The sequence below is a fragment of the Grampus griseus genome (genome assembly GCF_964374135.1).
Source record: "Grampus griseus genome assembly, chromosome: 21".
NCBI lineage: Eukaryota > Metazoa > Chordata > Mammalia > Artiodactyla > Delphinidae > Grampus > Grampus griseus.
Window position 1 is genome coordinate 36985900 of NC_139015.1, and position 21465 is coordinate 37007364.

Sequence of the window (21465 nt, forward strand, 5' to 3'; positions counted from 1 at the left end):
TTAACCAAGGATGTGAAAGACCTGAAAACTTTAAGACACTGATGAAGACATTGAAGAAGACACAAGTCGGTGGAAAGACTCCCCGTGCTCATGGAATGCAAGAATTACTGATGCTAAAATGTCCGTTCTACCCAAAGCGGTGCATACAGGGAAGACAGGCCGTCCTGAAATTCCAACGGTGTTTGTTTTTCACAGAAATGGAGCAAATCCTCCTAAGATGTGTGTGGAGCAACAAAGGACCCCGAAGAGCCAAGGCGACCCTGAGAAAGGAGAACGGGCCGCAGGCATCTCCCTCCCTGACTTCACACTTCATCACGAAGCTACAGTCCCCAAAACAGTGTGGAACTGGCTCAAAACAGGCGCACAAAGCAGAGGGAAGGGATGGAGAGCCCAGAACCCACCCCTCACAGTGGGGGGGGGAGGGGGCCGTTAAGTTATGACAAGGGGGCCAGGGACACACCGAGTGGAAGGGCAGCCCCACGGTAAACGGTGCGGGGAAGACTGCACACCCCGTAACCCACGCGGCTCCACCGCGCACCAGCCTGACCAAAAACCCAGCTTTGCACACCAACCTTTCCTGGGTCGCACGAGGATGGACCCTGGCAACCGTCAGTTGCCCCCAGGAAGTTTCTCGCCACTGTTCCTAACTGCCTCCTCACCTGTTCCTCCGGCGTCGCCTGCGTCCTCAGGAAACCCAGCTCCCGTCAGCGTGGACGCAGCCCCACGTTGTCCTGAAGCCGAAACCCCAGCGAGTCCTTGAGGAGACCGAGCGCCCGTCAGCAGCCACAAACCGGCGGTGCCTAAGGAGACACAACTCCCCTCAGCTGCTCTCAGAGCTGGGTCCGCAGGGAACGCGCATGCGCTGTGGGTCAGAGAGGCGGGCTCAGCGCCACCCTGTGGTCGGTGCAGGAAGTGCCGGCCGCCCCTCCCTCACGGGTCACTGGAAACAGAGACCCTACTGGCAGAACTGCTGAACTCACTAAATTGTGGAAATTCAAACAAATGAAGATAATATCCCATAGCTTCTCCAAAGTAGTTAATCAACAATGAATTGGAAACCAGATGGAATAAAATGAATGTAGACACAAGCTTTACAACTTACACCAAATTCACTCAAAATGATTCAGAGACAAGTTTTAAATGCAAAACTATTCAAAACTATAGGAGAAAACATAAAAGAAAATTGATATGAGCTTGGGCTTGGTCATGCCCATCACAAGATTTGTGGTTTTAACACACAACACAAAAAAAAGTCCAGAAAGAAAAACAAGGGATTCTGTGGACTTTATAAAATTAAAGATTTCTACTGTGTGAAAAACCTCATTCAGAAAATCGAAAGACAGCACACACTGGGCGAAAAAAACTGCAAACATATATAATAAAGAATTTGTCTCAAAATATACAAAGAACTACAACACAACCCCATTATAAATAGGGAAAGCTCTAAATAGACACCTGGTTAAAGAAGGTACGAGATAATATACAAAACTATGCCCAGGACAGGGGGGCAGAGAAACAGTGGTCCAGTTCAACTCCCTGTGTCATGTGTGACCCAGGACTAGTCCTGTCCTTCCTGGAGGTCTCAGAGAGGTGGGGAGGGAGGAAGGGGAAGAGGGCGGATTCTGCTTAAACCTAACTCTAACTCCGACCACTCTCACCAATTTCATTCAACATGGTCTAGGAAGTCCTAGACATAGTAATTACATGAGAAAAAGAAATAAAAGGAATCCAATGGCAGAGGAAAAAGTAAAACTGTCACTGTTTGTAGATGAGATGATGTTTTATATTTCATTTATTTATTTATTTATTCATTCATTTATTTATTCTGGTTGCGCTGGGTCTTAGTTGTGGCAGGTGAGCTCCTTAATTGTGGCAGGCAGGCTCCTTAGTTGTGGCATGTGAACTCTTAATTGTGGCATGCATGTGGGATCTAGTTCCCTGACCAGGGATCGAACCCAGGCCCCCTGCATTGGAAGCGTGCACCCGTAACCACTGGACCACTGGGGAAGTCCTGACATGATGTTTTATTTAGAAAATCCTTAAGATGACCCCCAAAACAAATAGAATTCATTGGAAAATTCAGTTAAGTTTCAGGATACAAAATTAACCTATAGAAATCAGTTGCATCTCTATCCACTAGCAACAAACTTTCAGAATGAGAAATTAAGAAAACAAACCCATTGACAATGGTATTAACAAAAATGAAATACCTAGGAATACATCTAACCCAGGAGGTAAAAGACCTGTACTCAGAAAACTGGAAGACACTGATGAAAGAACTTGGAGACGACACAGAAAAATGGACAGATATAATGTGTTCATGGACTGGAAGAATTCATGTTGTTAAAATGATTCCACACCCCAGAGCAATCTAGAGATTTGATGCCATTCTTATCAAAATACCAATGGAATTTTATGAGAACTAGAACAAAGAATTCTGATATGTGTAAGGAAACAGAAAAGAAAAGGAAACAGAAAAGATCGTATTGATCGTATTGATCTTAAGAAAGAAGATACGATCTTAAGAAAGAAGCACAAACTTGGACATATCACACTCCCTGTTTCAAACTATACTACATATGTAGAATAATCAAGACAGTATGGTATCGGAACAAAAGAAATACACATAGATCCATGGAACAGAATTGAGAGCCCCAAAATAAACATAGGCATATATGGTCAATTCATCTATGACAACGGAGGTGAGACTATACAATGGGGAAAAGATAGCCTCTTCAATGAATGGTCGTGGGAAAACTGGACAACTACATGCACAAGAATCAAACTGGAATCCTTTCTTATACCACCTACACAAGCAACCTCAAAATGAATCAAATACTTCAATGTAAGACCTGAAGCCATAAAGCTCCTCGAAGAAAACATAAGCAGTATGATCTTTGACATCCGTCTTAGCAATATTTTCTGGATCTGTCTCCCCAAGCAAGGGGAACATATGCAGAATAAACCAATGGGACTCCATCCAACTTTAAAGTTTTTCAATGTCAAAGGAAACCATCCACAAAATGAAGAGGCAGCCTACCGAATGTGAGAAAATAGTTGTAAACAATATGTCTGAAAAGGGGTTCATATCCAAAATAGATGAAGAACTCACACAACTGAACCTCCAAAAACCAAAAACCCAATTAAAACTTGGGACAAAACATTTTTCCAAAGAGTACGTACAGATGGCCGAGAGACATATGAAACTATGACCAATATCACTTATCATCAGGGAAACGCACATCAAAAGAACAATGAGATTATCACCTCACACCTAGAAACTTGGCTATCGTCCAAAAGACAAAAAATAACAAGCCTTGGCGAGGATGAGGAGAACCCTCATGCATTCTCTTGGGAATGTTCATTGGTGCAACCACTATGGAAAACAGTACAGAGGCTCCTCAAGAAATTAAAAATAGAACTACCATATGATGCAGGAATTACACTTGGGGGTATCTTTCTGAAGGAAACAAAAACACGAATTCAAAAAGATATACACAGGGAGATCAGCTCAGTGCTTTGTGACCACATAGAGGGGTGGGATAGGGAGGGTGGGAGGGAGGGAGACGCAAGAAGGAAGGGATATGGGAACATATGTATATGTATAACTGATTCACTTTGTTATAAAGCAGAAACTAACACACCACTGTAAAGTAATTATACTCCAATAAAGATTTAGAAAAAAAAAGAAAACAAAAAGTACGTGAATGCATCTAAATCACATCTACAATGGACACTCAGGTTTATCTTGTATGTCTGAACCACAGTTACTCCTTTTTGACAGTAAAATACATTCTCCTCCTCAAGGCCAAAGCAGATGTACAATTCATATCCAAAAGACCACAAAACAGGCCAATTTGGTCAGTAAAATTTAAATTAAACCATGTATAAGCCAGAGTGACTTCCTCACACCTCAATATGTGAAGAGTTTTTTTCCCTTTTGATTACAAGTCTTTCAGTAGAAAACATTGATGATCAAAATGTCAATCCCTCAGTGCCAGAATGAGTCAGCTGTTTGGCCCAGGTGTAGATCATGTCCCTCAGCGCTAGGCCTCCTTTATATTTGCCTAGTTAATCCACATTGGGGGGATACTGATCAGGTATCGTGAACATGCTCAGAGGAATGTTAATGAGAAAACGCTTTATATAGGTCATACATTTTATTATTCATACCCAATTGTCACACAAGCATTGCACATGTGCTTTTAGCAGTAGACCTAAAGCAAACAGTGATACATCATGAGTAATTACATTCTCATAACCTCAGTGGGTAATTTTCCTTTCCTCTTAAACATCAGGGCAAAATGAAGCCAACACAGTGACTTTCATAAATACACACTTCCATACAGAGGTGTCATTTATCCAATTGCTCCAAGTCCTAAGTAGCTTGAGGGGAAGGACTTCCCTGTGTCTGGAAAACACAGATCAAAGCCAGTAACAAAAAAACCCAAAAACATTATAACCATACTCACCAGTTCACTCAATAACCAATCCTTCTGTTAACTTTTTATGAAGTCATCCGATTCTCCATTAAGATTTTTCATTTCTTACCCAGTTTGGCATTATGATATGAAATTTATCAGAGACCTGTGCTTGCCAAAAGGTCCTTCACATAGATCTTCTTGAAGATGGAGCACTTTTGCAAACAGTAACTATCTATAAATCACATAACGACTTAAAAGGTCATGGTTAAACATTTGACCACAATGTAAATGACAAAAGAAACCATTAATGCTGTTACATACAACATTTAAAAATAACTAGAATTATGACCGATAAAATTTTACCAAGACATACTAGCTTTTTAGGAATTCCATGTAATTTAACATACTAATCAAACATTTCTCTCTGAGATGGCTCAAGGACCTTCGAAAGCAGCTCAAAGTTAGCTGGAGATCAAAAGTACTGTTAGAATTGGCCAAACAACACATTCACTGAACCAAAGTAAAGAAATTTCAAACAAAAATACAGATCACAGACAGGCAAAGGAACTCTCAAGCTGTTCACAATCAAAAGCAGCATTCCAAGGAAACTTTGGAGGGAGAATCCAAATCCAGGCTTGCCCTAACCCACTTCCAAAAAAATCCATCATAGAAAATCCTGGTCATGCACCACTCTTTCCTCAGTGTTCCCTTTTCACAAATGTTCATCACCTTCTGTATCCATCTATGTTGCCCCTTATTTTTTTCCGCATTCAGACACAATCAGCTCTACTACAAAGTGACTTTCTTTTCTCTTTGTACCATCAGCCTGTTACCTAGCTGCCCACTTTCCTTATTATGTAGCTTAATAAATGCTTGAACATATGGAATTTCTTTTGTCTTTCTCTTCCTGTGACAAACTAACTCTAGTTGAAGGATGGTATAGTCATTTAGGCTCCCACTCAAAGACCACCATTCCTCATTTTTCAAGAATGTATCCATACATTGGCCAGACAAAATTACAATAGAATTACATTCTTTTCTTAGTCTTAGGTTTACAACTATAGGTTGACCAGTCTGCCAGGATTTTGCCCACTGGCTATCACATGGAACTGAAGAAGAAGCACTTCTTATGCTTGAACCATAGAACACTCACACACGGACTAAAAACAAAACAAAATCCTAAACACCAACGGAAGCCTCAAACCAAAGGAACCAGAAACCAAACAGAAACCAAAAACCAAACAGCACAAGACTCAAAGCATCTTCCAAGTCTCAACTTAGCCTGTGACCTCTGTCCAAGTGGTGCACCTTCCAAATGAGATTTCCTGGAATGAAAAGTCACCCAAATGGGAACCAAGGTTACCCCAAATGTACAGGGTTAAAAGGACCTCAGACTGCATGCCAGGGGAGTTACCACACGCTGGCTGAGGTGCTGCAACCTCCCAAATGCTATTTTTCTGGTTCCCCAAAATAATCGCTTGGACTAAGACATTCGGGGCAGCCCAGGCAGGAGGAAGAGAGGAACGTCCTCAAGGCAAAGATGGCCTTGGCAGCTGGTAGGGTGTTCCCTCTTCCACCATCTATTCCTGCCCCAGAGTTCTAACTGCTGGGATGACTGGGGCACAGCCTTTCCAGGCAAGGGTCCCAGGTGGTCTGCCCTCTAAAGGAATTCTCCAACCCTACAGTCTCTCGAAAGAGGCTGGCGTGGAGAAAATCTCAGTGCCCGATTGAGTCAGGGGACCCACAGGGGCCATCCCCAAGTCAGCCCCACATTGGGTACTAAATTTGATGTCGAAAACTCGACCACTGTGCACCAGTGCCAAATCGAATCTGAGAGAGAATGGTTTGGAGGAAGTAGAAAAGAATAGCTTTACTGCTTTGGCAGCCAAACGGGGACACAGAAAACTCGTGCCCTCAAAAACCCTTTGTCCCAATGCAGGAGGATCTGGTGAGGAGTTTTACAGCAATGGTTTAAAGACGCAGTTCCTCCTAAGGTTTAGTGTGTGTACAGGGACTTATCTCCCTTTAATCTGGCCTCAGATGGTCTCTTGATGAGCTTCTCTGAAATAAAGAAGACTAAAATCTTCTATTTTGTGGGGGGTTTAGGTTGATAAAGAGCCTAAAGATACGCACACCTGTATCCCTTGAGGCAAAATCAGGATCCAGCCCCAAGGCAGCACTATTGTTTCTTGATGCTTCCTCACTTTTCTCTGCATCCCCTCCCTTCCATGATTAGCAACTGTTCGAATCTGCCCTTTGGAAATCAGAGAGGGTCCTGGAGTCTCTAGTCTAAATAAGGCCCTGACACTACACCTAACTCAGACCCTGACACTCTCCCTAAGCAAAGCCCTGAGACTACTCCTAACTCATTCCCTGACACTGTACCTAACAAAGGCTCTGATGCTAATCCTAAATCATGCCCTGACACTGTGTCTAACGAAGGCCCTGCTGCAGTCAATAACTAAAGTCCTGACACTATCCTGAGCTAATATCCTCACCCATGTCTTACTAAGGTCCTGAAACTGTCCCAAAGGAAGCCCTTACGCTGTCCCTAAAAGAGGCCCTGAGCGTGTTTTTAACAAAGATCCTAATGCTGCTCCTACAGAGGCCCTTATGCTGCTCCTAAGGCATGCCCTGACACTGTCCCTGACTCAGGCCCTAAAGATAGGCTTCATATAGGCTCTGTTGCTGTACTTCAGTTAGGCTCTGATGTAGACCCTACATCACGCCCTGACACTGGTCTTGATTAAAGACAAGACACTCGTCCTGATTAAAGCCCTGACACTGGTCCTAACTAGGACCCTGATGCTCTCAATAACTAACGTCTTCACCTATCCCTAGCTCATTTCCTGACACTACCACTGGCCTGGAAGCTGACTCTGTCCCGAACTAATTTCTTGCCTCTTATCCTCACTGATGACCTAATGCTCTCCCTAATTAAGATCCAGACTAGTCCTAACTAAGGCCCTGACACTGTCGCTAACTAAGGCCCAGAATCTTCATTAATATAGGTCCTGCTACCGGTAATAACTAAAATACGACACAATCCTGAGCTAATATACTGACCCATTTCTAAAGAAGGTCCTGACACTGTCCCTAAGAAATCCCTGTTGCTTTCCCTAAGTCAAGCACTGACCCTGTCCCTACCTGCATCAATGATACTGGTTCTAAATAAGGCCCTGATACACTCAGTGACTAAGGTCTTGACACTATCCCTAGGTCATTTCCTGACATGATACATAAAATTTACCCTAAACCTAGCCCTAGCAAATGTCCTGCCTATTAAGCTAATTGAAGCCCTTACTCTGTGCCTAACACAGACCATGAATATAGGCACAAGGCCGTGACACTGCCACTAAGGCCTAGATGCTCGTCCTAAATCGGACCCAGAACTGACACTCAATAAAGCCCTAACACTATTCCTAACTCAGGCCCTGACACGGTACCTAACAGAGGCCCAGATGCTAGTCCTAACTCAGGCCCTTAGAATGTGTGTAACTATGGCCCCGCTGCCGTCGATATCTAATGTCCTGACACTATCCTTAGCTCATTTCCTGACCCATCTCTTACCAAGGTCCTGAAACTGTCCCTAAGTAGGCCCTGACGCTGTCCCTAAGTGAGACCCTGAGGCTGTCCGTAACAGAGGCCCTGATAATGGCTTTAGCAAAGCCCCTGTGGCCGATCCTACCGAGACCCTTATGCTGCTCCTAAGTCATGCCCTGATACTGTCCCTAGCTAAGGCCCTGACACAAGGCATCACTCAAGCCCTGTCGCTCTTCCCGAGTCTGGATATGACGCTGTCCCTACGTGAAGACCTGACACTGGTCTTAAATTAGGCCCTGATGCTCTAAGTACCTGTATCTTGGCACTATTCCTAGGTCATGTCCTGACACTATCCCTAGACCTTAACCTATCCTTGCCTTTAACAAATGTCCAGCCTCTTTTGGTAATTAAATCCCTGATGCTGTCCCAAAATAAGGCCCTGAAATTAGTCCCGAGGCCATGATGCTGCCCCTAACTGAGGCCTGGAAGCTGGTCCTAACTCAGGCCCTGACACAACACCTAACTCAGTCCCTGACACTGTACCTAACTAAGGCTCTGATGCTGTCCCTACCTGAAGCCCTGACACTGGTTCCAATTAAGGCCCTGATACTCCCAGTGACTAAGGTCTTGACACTACCCCTAGGTGATTTTCTGACACGATCCCTAAACTTCACCCTAAGCCTGTCTCTTGCAACTGTCTGGCCTCTTATGCTAACTGAAGCCCTTATGCTGTGCCTAATTCGGGCCCTGAATTTAGTTCCAAGGCCGTGACACTGTCCCTAATTGAGGCCTAGATGCTCTTCCTAAATCTGGCCCAGAACTGTCCCTCATTAAGCCCTAACACTATTCCTAACTCAGGCCCTGACACGGTACCTAACAGAAGCCCAGATGCTAGTCCTAACGCAGGCCCTGACACTGTGTCTAACTAAGGCCCTGCTGCCATTAATATCTAAAGTCCTGACACTATTCTGAGCTAATATCATGACCCAAGTCTTACCAAGGTCCTGAAACTGTCCCAAAATAAGCCATGACGCTGTCCCTAAGGGAGGCCCTGAGGCTGTCCCTATGAGAGAACCTGAGAATATTTTTAACGAAGACACTAATGCTGATCCTACAGAGGCTCTTATACTACTCTTAAGTCATGCCCTGACACTGTCCCTCAATCAGACCCTACAGCTAGGCCTCACTTAGGCCCTGTTGCCATACCTTAGTTAGGCTCTGAAGCTATCCCTACATCAAGCCCTGACACAGGTCCTGATTAAGGCCCTGACTCTCTTCTTAACTAAGGCCCTGATGCTCTCAATAACTAAGGTCTTCACGCTATCCCTAGCTCATTTCCTGACACTATCCCTGGCCTGGAACCTGACTCTTTCCCGAGCTACTTTCCTGCCTCTTATCCTCACAGAAGTCCTAATGTTCTCCCTAACTAAGGCCCAGACTAGACCTACCTAGGAACCAGACACTGTCTCTAACTAAGAATCTGTCCCTAATATAGGCCCTGCTGCCTGAATCTGTTCTTAATATAGGCAGTGCTGCTGGCAATAACTAAAATCCGGACACTATCCTGAGCTAATATCCTGACCCATCTCTAAGCAAGGGCCTGACACTGTCCCTAAGAAAGCCCTGTCGCTGTCCCAAAGTGAAGGCCTGAGGCTGTGCCTAACTCAGGCCCTGAAGCTATGCCTAACTGAGGCCTTGCCGATGTGACCACCTCAGCCCTGATCATGTCTTTAACTAAGATCCTATTGCTGACCCAACAAAGGCCCTGATGCAGCTCCTACATCATACTTTGACAGTGTCCCCAGATAAGGGCCTCACTCAGGTGATCTTGCTCTTGCTCTCCCTTAGTCAAGCACTGGAGCTGTCCCTACCTGAAGCCATGATACAGGTTCTACATAAGGCCCTGATACTCTCAGTTTCTAAGGTCTTGACACTATACCTAGGTCATTTCCTGACACGATCCATAAACTTTACCCTACACCTAGCCCTAGCAAATGTCTGGCCTCTGATGTTAATTAAAGCCCTTACTCTGTGCTTAACACAGACACTGAATTTATGCTCAAGGCCATGACACTGTCCGTAACTGAGGCCTAGATGCTCGTCCTAAATCCGGCCCAGAACTGTCCCTCACTAAAGCCCTAACACTATTCGTAACTCAGGCCCTGACACGGTACCTAAGAGAGGCCCAGATGCTAGTCCTAACGCAGGCCCTGACACTGTGTGTAACTATGGCCCTGCTGCCTTCAATATCTAACGTCCTGATATTATCCTGAGCTAATATCATGACGCATGTCTTACAAGGTCCTGAAACTGTCCCAAAATAAGCTGCGACGCTGTCCCTAAGCAAGACCCTGAGGCTGTCCCTATCAGAAGCCCTGAGAAGGTCTTTAACGAAGACCCTAATGCTGATCCTACAAAGGCCCTTATACTACTCCTACATCATGCCCTGACACTGTCCCTAATTCAGGCCCTAAAGATAGGCCTCACTGAGGCCCTGTTGCCGTACCTTAATTAGGATCTGATGCTGTCAGTACATCAAGCCCTGGCACTGGTCCTGATTAAGCCCCTGCCACTGGTCCTAACTACGGCCGTGATGCTCTCAATAACTGAGGTCTTCACGCTATCCCTAGCTCATTTACTGACCCTATCCCTGACCTGAAATCTGACTCTGTCTCGAGCTAATTTCCCACTCCTTGTCCTCACTGAAGCCCTGATGCTCTCCCTAACTAAGGCCCAGACTAGTCCTTACTAAGGCCCTGACACTGTCTCTAACTAAGCCCGGAATCTGTCCCTAATATAGGTCCTGCTGCTGGCAATAACTAAAATGTGGATACTATCCTGAGTTAATAATCTGACCCATTTCTATCCAAGGTCCTGACCCTGTCCGTAAGTAAGCCCTGTCACTGTCCCTAAGAGAAGGTCTGAGGCTGTGCCTAACTCTGGCCCTGAAGCTATGCCTACCTGAGGTCTTGACGATGTGACTACCTCAGGCCCTGATCATGTCTTTAACTAAGACCCTATTGCTGACCCAACAAAGGCCCTGATGCAGCTCCTACGTCATGCTTTGACAGTGTCCCCACCTAAGGCAATGACGCTAGGCCTCACTCAGGCCCTGTGGTTCTCCCTAAGTCAGGCTCTGCCGCTGTCCCTACCTGAAGCCCTGATACTGGTTCTAATTAAGGCCCTGATACTCTCAGTGAATAAGTTCTTGACACTACCCCTAGGTCATTTCCTGACACGATCCATAAACTTTACCCTAAGTCTGTCCCTTGCAACTGTCCTTCTTCTTATGCTAACTGAAGCCCTTATGCTGTGCCTAAGTCAGGCCCTTAATTTAGTCCTAAGGCCGTGACACTGTCCCTAACTGAGGCCCAGATGCTCTTCTTAAATCTGGCCCAGAACTGTCCCTCACTAAAGCCCTAATATTATTACTAACTCAGCCCCTGACACGGTACCTAACAGAGGCCACAATGCTAGTCCTAACACAGGCCCTGACATTGTGTCTAACTAAGGCCCTGGTGCCGTCAATACCTAAAGTCCTGAGATTATCCTGACATAATATACTGAAACATGTCATACCAAGTTCCTGAAACTGTCTGAAAGGAAGATCTGACTTTGTCCCTAAGTGAGGCCCTGAGGCTGTCCCTATCAGAGACTCTGAGAATGTGTTTAACGAAGACCCTAGTGCTGATCCTACAAAGGCCCTTATACTACTCCAATGTGATGCCCTGACACTGTCCCTAATTCAGGCCCTAAAGATTGTCCTCAGTCCTTGTTGCCATACCTTAGTTAGGCTCTGACCCTGTCCCTACATCAAGCCCTTACACTGGTCCTGATTAAGGCCCTGATACTGATCCTAACTAAGGCCCTGATGCTCTCAATAACTAAGGTCTTCACGCTGTCCCTAGCTCATTGCCTGACACTATCCCTGGCCTGGAACCTGACTCTGTCCCGAGCTAATTTCCTGCCTCTTATCCTCACTGAAGCCCTAATGCTCTCCCTAACTAAAGCCCAGACTAGTCCTATCTAAGTCCCTGACACTGTCTCTAACTAAGGCCCGGAATCTGTCCCTAATATAGGACCTGCTGCTGGCAATAACTGAAATCCGGACACTCTCGTGAGTGAAGAATCTGACCCATTTCTAACCAAGGGCCTGACACTGTCCCTAAGAAAGCCCTGTCTCTGTCCCTAAGTGAAGGCCTGAGGCTGTGCCTAACTCTGGCCATGAAGCTATGCCCAACTGAGGCCTTGAAGCTGTGACCATATCAGGCCCTGATAATGTCTTTAACTAAGACCCTATTGCTGACACAACAAAGGCCCTGATGCAGTGCCTACACCATGCCCTGACGGTGTCACAAGCTAAGGGTCTGCTGCTAGGCCTAAATCAGTATTAGTAAGTATAAGTAAGTATACTGCGTGGCTATCTGCAAAAGCGGGCCTGATGGCAAAAGGCATGTTTCCCATTTTGAAAGCTTTATTCATGGGGCCTTGAATTTCCCGGAGAGGCATAGTGTTCACAGCTCTGTAGTAATTGTAGGCTTGGCTCCGGGAAGAAATGGGGTTTTCTCTACAAAAACATGGTGCTTCCAAGGCCTGGTTGGGAGCTGATGCTGCCATTCTCTATACCTACGTGAAGACCAAAAGTCAGCCGTTGCCTCGAGGTAAGTCCCTGAATTGCCCTGCTGAAGCGGAGGCATGCAGCAGTTTCAAAATGGACGTCGTCGCAGTGCAGGAAGGCTTTTTTTTTTCTTTGTACACGGGCCTCTCACTGTTGTGGCCTCTCCCGTTCCGGAGCAGAAACTACAGATGCGCAGGCTCAGCGGCCTTGGCTCTCGGGACTATTCACTCCGGGACATGTTGGAACTTCCTGGTCCAGGGCACGAACTCGTGTCTCCTGCATCGGCAGGCAGACCCTCCACCACTGCACCACCAGGGAAGCCCGAAGTTCTGCACTAGCTTAACGTTAGCACACTTTTCCGGACACATAGAACACTCGCGTGGGCACCCTATTCCCTGCAAGGACACTGAGTAGCGGCAGGCTCAACTGTTCTGCTCAGAAACATCCAGGCCCGGAAGCCATTCCCAGTCACTCTGTGTATGGCGAGTGTAGGGAAACACACTGCACTCTTCCTTGGGACAGCTAGATTTCCTCAGCACACCAACAGCTCCAGGAAGTCTGTTCTCTCACATCCTACATGCCATAGAAGTCTGCCACATTGCCCTCATCTGAGCTGCACCTGGAAAAACCATCTGCTTTGCATTCCTTCTAAGAACTCATACTCGAAGACACCATACCATGAGGACATAGCCGGCATGCTTTCCTACTGTAATTAAAGCAGAGCTCTTCCTGTTAAACTGCAGCATTTAGGAAGAGACTAAGGACCGAGAGCCTACTTAGAGCGTTCCTGGATGAGGGAGTTCCCTGCATGTTGAACACCCTGTGAAGAAAAGTTGATTCAGGGAGGAGCCTAGCGTGTAGCTAGAGCCTCCTTTGACTTGTGAGAAAACACAAGGATATAGGCTGCATGGTCACTGGAAATGGGGGCCAGATCACAGAAATCTTCCCTGCCCATTTATTTTCCCACTTTTTTTTTGCAATATGTGGGCCTCTAACTGTTGTGGCCTCTCCCGTTGCGGATCACAGGCTCCAGAAGCCCAGGCCCAGCGGCCATGGCTCACGGGCCCAGCCGCTCTGCGTCCTGTGGGATCTTCCCAGACTGGGCTACGAAACCGTGTCAACGGCTTCGGCAGGCGGACTCTCAACAACTGCGCCCCCAGGGAAACCCCGCTTGCCCATTTTGAAAGGTCCATTCATGCTGTTTGGGACCTTCCCAAAGTACAGGTTTCTGACGGGTCTGTAGGAAGTGTAGGCAGTACTCTGGGAAAAAAGTAATTTTCGCTAAATATACAGGGTGCTACCGTAGCCTGTTTAGGAGCAGCATATGATTATAGGCCTAACTTTAGACTGCCTTGGTTGACGCAGTTCGCTAAACGCAGGACACCCTGCAAATAGAAGTTCATTCAGGGAAGGACCCATTGTGTACCTTGTGAGAGAAAGGCTGCTTGTGTTCCACCTGCAACTAAAGGAGACTGCTTCATGTAACACTGCAGTGTTTTGGGAGAGGAAATGCTTATGGGCAAAACTAGAGCCTGTCTTCTTGGAGGCAGTTTGCTACACGCAGAAGGCCCTCCGAAAGAAGTTGATTCACGTAAGGGCCCATTATGAAACTTCTGTGTCTTTTGACATCTTAAATTTACAGGTAAGTAAACTGCGTGTCTACCTGCAAATGCGGGCCTGATGGCACAAGGTGTGTTTTCCATTTTGAAAGTTCTATTCACGGGACCTTGAATTTCCCGGAAAGGTATACTGTTCACAGCTCTGTAGTAACTGTAGGCTTGGCTCCGGGAAGAAATGGGGTTTTCTCTACTAAAACATGGTGTTTCCAAGGCCTGGTTGGGAGCTGATGCTGCCATTCTCTATACCTACGTGAAGACCAAAAGTCAGCCGTTGCCTCGAGGTAAGTCCCTGAATTGCCCTGCTGAAGCGGAGGCATGCAGCAGTTTCAAAATGGACGTCGTCGCAGTGCAGGAAGGCTTTTTTTTTTCTTTGTACACGGGCCTCTCACTGTTGTGGCCTCTCCCGTTCCGGAGCAGAAACTACAGATGCGCAGGCTCAGCGGCCTTGGCTCTCGGGCCTATTCACTCCAGGGCATGTTGGAACTTCCCGGTCCGGGGCACGAACTCGTGTCTCCTGCATCGGCAGGCAGACCCTCCACCACTGCGCCACCAGGGAAGCCCGAAGTTCTGCATTAGTTTAACGTTAGCACACTTTTCCGGACACATAGAACACTCGCGTGGGCACCCTATTCCCTGCAAGGACACTGAGTAGCGGCAGGCTCAACTGTTCTGCTCAGAAACATCCAGGCCCGGAAGCCATTCCCAGTCACTCTGTGTATGGCGAGTGTAGGGAAACACACTGCACTCTTCCTTGGGACAGCTAGATTTCCTCAGCATGCCAACAGCTGCAGGAAGTCTGTTCTCTCACGGCCTACATGCCATAGAAGTCTGCCACATTGCCCTCATCTGAGCTGCACCTGGAAAAACCATCTGCTTTGCATTCCTTCTAAGAACTCATACTCGAAGACACCATACCATGAGGACATAGCCGGCATGCTTTCCTACTGTAATTAAAGCAGAGCTCTTCCTGTTAAACTGCAGCATTTAGGAAGAGACTAAGGACCGAGAGCCTACTTAGAGCGTTCCTGGGTGAGGGAGTTCCCTGCATGTTGAACCACCTGTGAAGAAATGTTGATTCAGGGAGGGGACTGGCGTGTAGCTAGAGACTCCTTTGACTTGTGAGAAAACACAAGGATATAGGCTGCATGTTCACTGGAGACGGAGGCCAGATGGCAGAAATCTTCCCTGCCCATTTATTTTCCCCCTTTTTTTGCAATATGCTGACCCCTAACTGTTGTGGCCTCTCCCGTTGCGGATCACAGGCTCCAGAACCGCAGGCCCAGTGGCCATGGCTCACGGGCCCAGCCGCTCTGCATCCTGAAGGGTCTTCCCGGACCGGGCCACGAACCTGTGTCCCCGGCTTCGGCAGGCGGACTCGCAAACACTGCGCCACCAGGGCAGCCCGAAGTTCTACATTTCTTTAACGTTAGCACACTTTGCCAGACACTTAGAACAGTCGCGTTGGCACCTATTCCCTGAAAGAACACTGAGGAGCTGCAGGTTCCAGTGTTCTGCTTAGAAACATCCAGGCCCGGATGCCCTTCCCGATCACTCTGTTTATGCCGAGTGTATGGCAACACACTGCACTCTTCCTTGGGACAGCTTGATTTCTTCAGCCCGCCAACAGCTCCAGGAAGTCTGTTCTCTCACGGCCTGCATGCCATAGAAGTCTGCCTCATTGCCCTCATCTGAGCTTCACCTGGAAAAACAATCTGCTTTGCATCCTTTCTAAGAACTCATACTCGAAGACACCATACCATGAGGACATAGCTGGCATGCATTCCTACTGTAATTAAACCAGAGCTCTTCCTGTTAAACTGCAGCATTTAAGAGGAGACTAAGGACCAAGAGCCTACTTAGAGCATTCCTGGGTGAGGGAGTTCCCTGCAGGTTGAACACCCTGTGAAGAAATGTTGATTCCGGGAGGGGACTGGCGTGTACCTAGAGCCTCCTTTGACTTGTGAGAAAACACAAGGATATAGGCTGCATGGTCACTGGAGACGGAGGGCAGATGGCAGAAATCTTCCCTGCCCATTTATTTTACCCCTTTTTTTTGCAATATGCGGGCCTCTAAGTGTTGTGGCGTCTCCTGTTGCGGATCACAGGTTCCAGAAGCGCAGGCCCAGTGGCCATGGCTCACGGGCCCAGCCACTCTGTGTCCTGTGGGGTCTTCCCGGACCCGGCCAGGATCCTCTGTCCCTGGCTTCAGCAGGCAGAGTCTCAACCACTGCACCACCAGGGAAACCCGATAGCCCATTGTGCTCACAACAGGGGTCACATTGAATAAAAAATGTGAGGAATCCAGCAGTTTGAACCCTCCTGCAGGCAGCCCAGAGCAACAAAGATAGGGGATACAGGCCGCAGTGAATTCACACCAGAGGGCCCCACACCATGAAACTGTGAGCAAGCCAGCCGTTGTGATCTCAGAGCAGAAGGCCCACATCCACATGGGGATTGGAACGTGACAGCGGTGCCCTGGAACCACTGGGAGCATATCAGGAAATGTGGGGTAGCCAAGCAGTTAGGGACTGATGCCAGAGGGGCCCTCATCACCGAGGGGAGGAGGCTCCCAGCAGGCTCCAACTGACACCAGAGGGCTCACGTCGCCATGGCGACGTGAGCCAGGCAGGAATGACCTCACAGCAGAGGGGCCACCTCACAGAATGGTGAGGAATCCAGGAAGGATCAGACTCTCACCAGATGGGCCACATCACCAAGGGGATGGTAACCAGGCAGGAGTGTCCTCACATCACTGGGGCCACATCCAAATCATCGAAAGCTGAGGATCCCAGCATATGTGTTCTCAAACCAGAGGACGGACATGACAAAGGGGCTGAGATTGCGGCAGACAGGAGGAGCCTCACAACAGAGGGCCCATGAAATGAAAAAGGTGAGGAATCCAGCAGTTGGAACGTCCCAGCAGAGGTCCCAGCACAGTGAGGCCATGGGATTAAGGCCACAGGGAACTTACACCAGAGGACCCCACACCATGAAAGTGTGAGGAAGCCAGCCATTGGGACCTCAGAGCAGAAGGCCAACATACCCATGGGATTGGGAACGTGACATGGGTGTCCTGGCATGAATGGCTGCACAACAAGAAATGTGGGGGTTCCCAGCACTTAGGGCCTGATGCCAGAGGGGCCCTCATCACCGATGGGAGGAGTCTCCCAGCAGGCTCCAACTGACACCAGAAGGCCCAGGTCGCCAATGCATCATGTGCCAGGGAGGAGTGACCTCAGAGAACAGGGCTCACCTCACAGAACGGTCAGGAACACAGGCAGGATCAGACTCTCACCACAGGGCCCACATCACCAAGGAGCTGGGAACCAGGCAGGACTGTCCTGACACCAGTGGCGCCACATCCACATCATCGAAAGTTGAGGAACCCAGCACATGTGGCCTCAAACTAGAGGACCCACATCACAAAGGGGCAGGGAGTCAGGCAGGCAGGAGGAGGCTCACAACAGAGGGCCCATGGAATAGAAATGTTGAGGAATCCAGCAGTTGGAACCCCCGTGAATGTGCCCCAGAGCACCGAGGCTATGGGATCCAGGCCGCAGTGAACTCACACCAGAGTGCCCCACACCATGAAACTGTGAGAAAACCAGTCGTTGGGACCTCAGAGCAGACGGCCCACATCCCCATTGGAATGGGAACATAGCAGGGGTGTCCTGTCACCACTGGGTGCAGATCAGTAAATATGGGGGAGCCGAGCACTTAGTGCCTGACGCCAGAGTGGCTCTAATCACCGAAGGGAGGTGGCTCCCAGCAGGCTCCAACTGACACCAGAACGCCCACGTCGTCAAGGCGACGTGTGCCAGGCAGGAATGACCTCACGGCAGAGGGCCCACCTCACATAACGGTGAGGAACCCAGGCAGGGTCAGAGTCTCAGCAGAGCGCTCACATCACCAAGGGGTTGTGAACCAGGCAGGAGTGTCCTCACACCAGTGGGGCCACATCCACATCATCAAAACGTGAGGAATCCAGCACATGTGGCCCCAAACCAGAGGACCCACACCACCAAGGGGATGGGAGTGACACAGGCAAGAGGAGCCTTACAACAGGGGGACCATGGAATAAAAAAGGTGTGGAATGCAGCAGATTTAACCTCCCTGCTGGTAGCCAGGGAGAGCAAGATATGGCATTCAGGCCGCAGTGAACTCACAAAACGGGACCCCACACCATGAAACTGTGAGCAAGCCAGGCTTTGGAACCTCAGAGCAGAAGGCTCACATTCCCATGGGAATGTGAATAAGGCAGGAGTGTCCTCGCACCACTGGGCGCACCTCAGAAAATGTGGTGAGCCCAGCAGTTAGGGCCTGACGCCAGAGGGCCCTCATCACCGACGGGAGGAGGCTCGCAGCAGGCTCCAATTGCCACCAGAGGGCCCACTTCACCAAGGTGACGTGAGCCAGCCAGGAAGGAGTGATCTCAGAGAAGATGGCCCATCTCACAGAACAATGAGGAACCCAGACAGGATCAGACTCTCAACAGAAGGCCCACATCACCAAGGGGATGGGAACCAGGCAGGAATGTCCTCACACCAGTGGGGCCACATTCACATAATCGAAAGTTGAGGAACCCAGCACATGTGTCCTCAAACCAGAGGACCCACATCACCAAGGGGCTGGGAGTTATGACAGGCAGGAGTAGCCTCACAACAGATGGCCCATAGAATAAAAAAGTTGAGGAACCCAGCATTTGGAACCTCCCAGCAGGCGGACCACAGCAACGAGGCCATGGATCCAGGCCGGACTGAACTCACACTTGAGAGCCCACATCATGAAACAGTGAGCTACCCAGACGTTTGGACCTCAGAGCAGAAGACCTATATCCCCATGGGAATGGGAACCTGGCAGGGGTGTCCTGGAATCACTGGGCGCACATCAGGAAATGTGGGAGAGTCCATCAGTTAGGGCCTGACAACAGAGGGGCCCTCATCACCGAGGGGAGGAGGCTCCTAGCAGGCTCAAAATGACACCAGAGGGCCAATGTAACTAAGGCGATGTGTGCCAGACAGCAGTGACCTCACCGCAGGGGGGCCACCTCACAGAACGGTGAGGAACCCAGGCAGGATCAGACTCACCAGAGGGCCCACATCACCAAGGGGATGGGAAACAGGCAGGAGTATCCTCACACCAATGGGGCCACATCCATGTCATCGAAAGTTGAGGAACCCAGCACATGTGGCCTCAAACAGGAGGACCCACCTCACCAAGGGACTGGGAGTGAGGCAGGCAGGAGGAGCCTCAAAACAGAGGGTCCATGGAATAGAAAATGTGTGGAATCCAGCAGTTCGAACCCCCCAGCAGGCGGCCCGGAGCACGGAGTCTATGGGATCCAGGCCGCAGTGAACTCACACCAGAGGGCCCCACAGCATGAATGTGTGAGCAAGCCAGCCGTTGGGACCTCAGAGCAGAAGGCCCATACCCCTATGGGGATGGGAAACAGGCAGGGGTGTCCTGGCACCATTGGGTGCATATCAGGAAATGTGGGGGAGCCCAGCAGTTAGAGCCTGACCCAAGAGGGCCCTCATCACCGAGGGGAGGTGGCTCCCAGCAGGCCCCAACAAACACCAGGGGGCCCACGTCGCAAAGGCAAAGTGTGGCAGGGAGGAGTGACCTCACAGAAGATGGCCCATCTCACAGAACGTTGAGGAACCCAGACGGGATCAGACTCTCTACAGAAGGCCCACATCACCAAGGGGATGGGAACCAGGCAGGAGTGTCCTCACACCAGTGGGGCCACATCCACATCATCGAAAGTTGAGGAACCCAGCACATGTGGCCTCAAACCAGAGGACCCACATCACCAAGGGGCTGGGAGTGAGACAGGCAAGAGGAGCCTCAAAACCGAGGGCCCATGGAATAGAAAATGTGAGGAATCCAGGAGTTTGAACACCCTGGCAGGCGGCCCGGTGCACCGAGTCTATGGAATCCAGGCCGCAGTGAAATCACACCAGAGTGCCCGACACCATGAAAGTGTTAGAAAGCCAGTCGTCGGGACTTCAGAGCAGAAGGCCCACATCCCTATGGGGATGGGAAACTGGCAGGGGTGTCCTGGCACCACTGGGCGCACATCAGGAAATGTGGGGGAGCCCAACACTTAAGGTCTGACGCAAGAGGAGCCCTCATTACCGAGAGGAGGTGGCTCCCAGCAGGCCCCACTGACACCAGATGACCCACGTCGCCAAGGCAACATGTGCCAAGCAGGAGTGACCTCACAGAAGTGAGCCCATCTCACAGAACGATGAGAAACCCAGACAGCATCAGATTCTCAACAGAAGGCCCACATCACCAAGGGGATGGGAACAAGTCAGGAGTGTCCTCACACCAGTGGGGCCACATCCACATCATCGAAAGTTGAGGAACCCAGCACATGTGGCCTCAAACCAGAGGACCCACATCACAAATGGGCTGGAAATGAGGCAGGCAGGAGGAGCCTCACAACAGAGGGCACATGGAATAAAAAAGGTGAGGAATCCAGCAGTTCGAACCCCCCAGCAGGCGGCCCGGAGCACGGAGTCTATGGGATCCAGGCTGCAATGAACTGAAACCAGAGGGGCCCACACCATGAAAATGTGAGGAAGCCAGCCGTTGGGACCTCAGAGCAGAAGGCCCACATAGCCATGGTGATGGGACCCTGGCAGGGGTGTCCTGGCATCACTGGGCACACATCAGGAAATGTGGGGCAGCCCAGCAGTTAGGGCCAGACACCAGAGTGGTCCTCATCACCGAGGGGAGGAGGCTCCCAGCAGGCTCCAAATGACACCAGAGGGCCAATGTCTCAAAGGCGATGTGTGCCAGGCAGCAGTGACCTCACAGCAGAGTGCCCACTTCACAGAACGGTGAGGAACCCAGGAAGGATCAGATTCACCAGAGGGCCCTCATCACCCAGGGGATGGGAACCAGGCACGAGTGTCGTCCCACCAGTGGGGCCACATCCACATAATCGAAAGGTGAGGAACCCAGCACATGTGACCTAAAACCAGATGACGCACATCACCAAGGGGCTGGGACTGAGGAAGGCAGGAAGAGCCTCACAACAGAGGGCCCATGGAATAGAAAAGTTGAGGAATCCAGCAGTTGGAACACCCCTGCAGGCGGCCCAGAGAACCTATGATATGGGATCCAGGCCGCAGTGAACTCATACCAGAGGGCCCCACACCATGAAAGTGTTAGCAAGCCTGCCGTTGGGAACTCAGAGCAGAAGGCCCACATCCAAATGAGGATGGGAACATGGCAGGGGTGTCCTGGCACC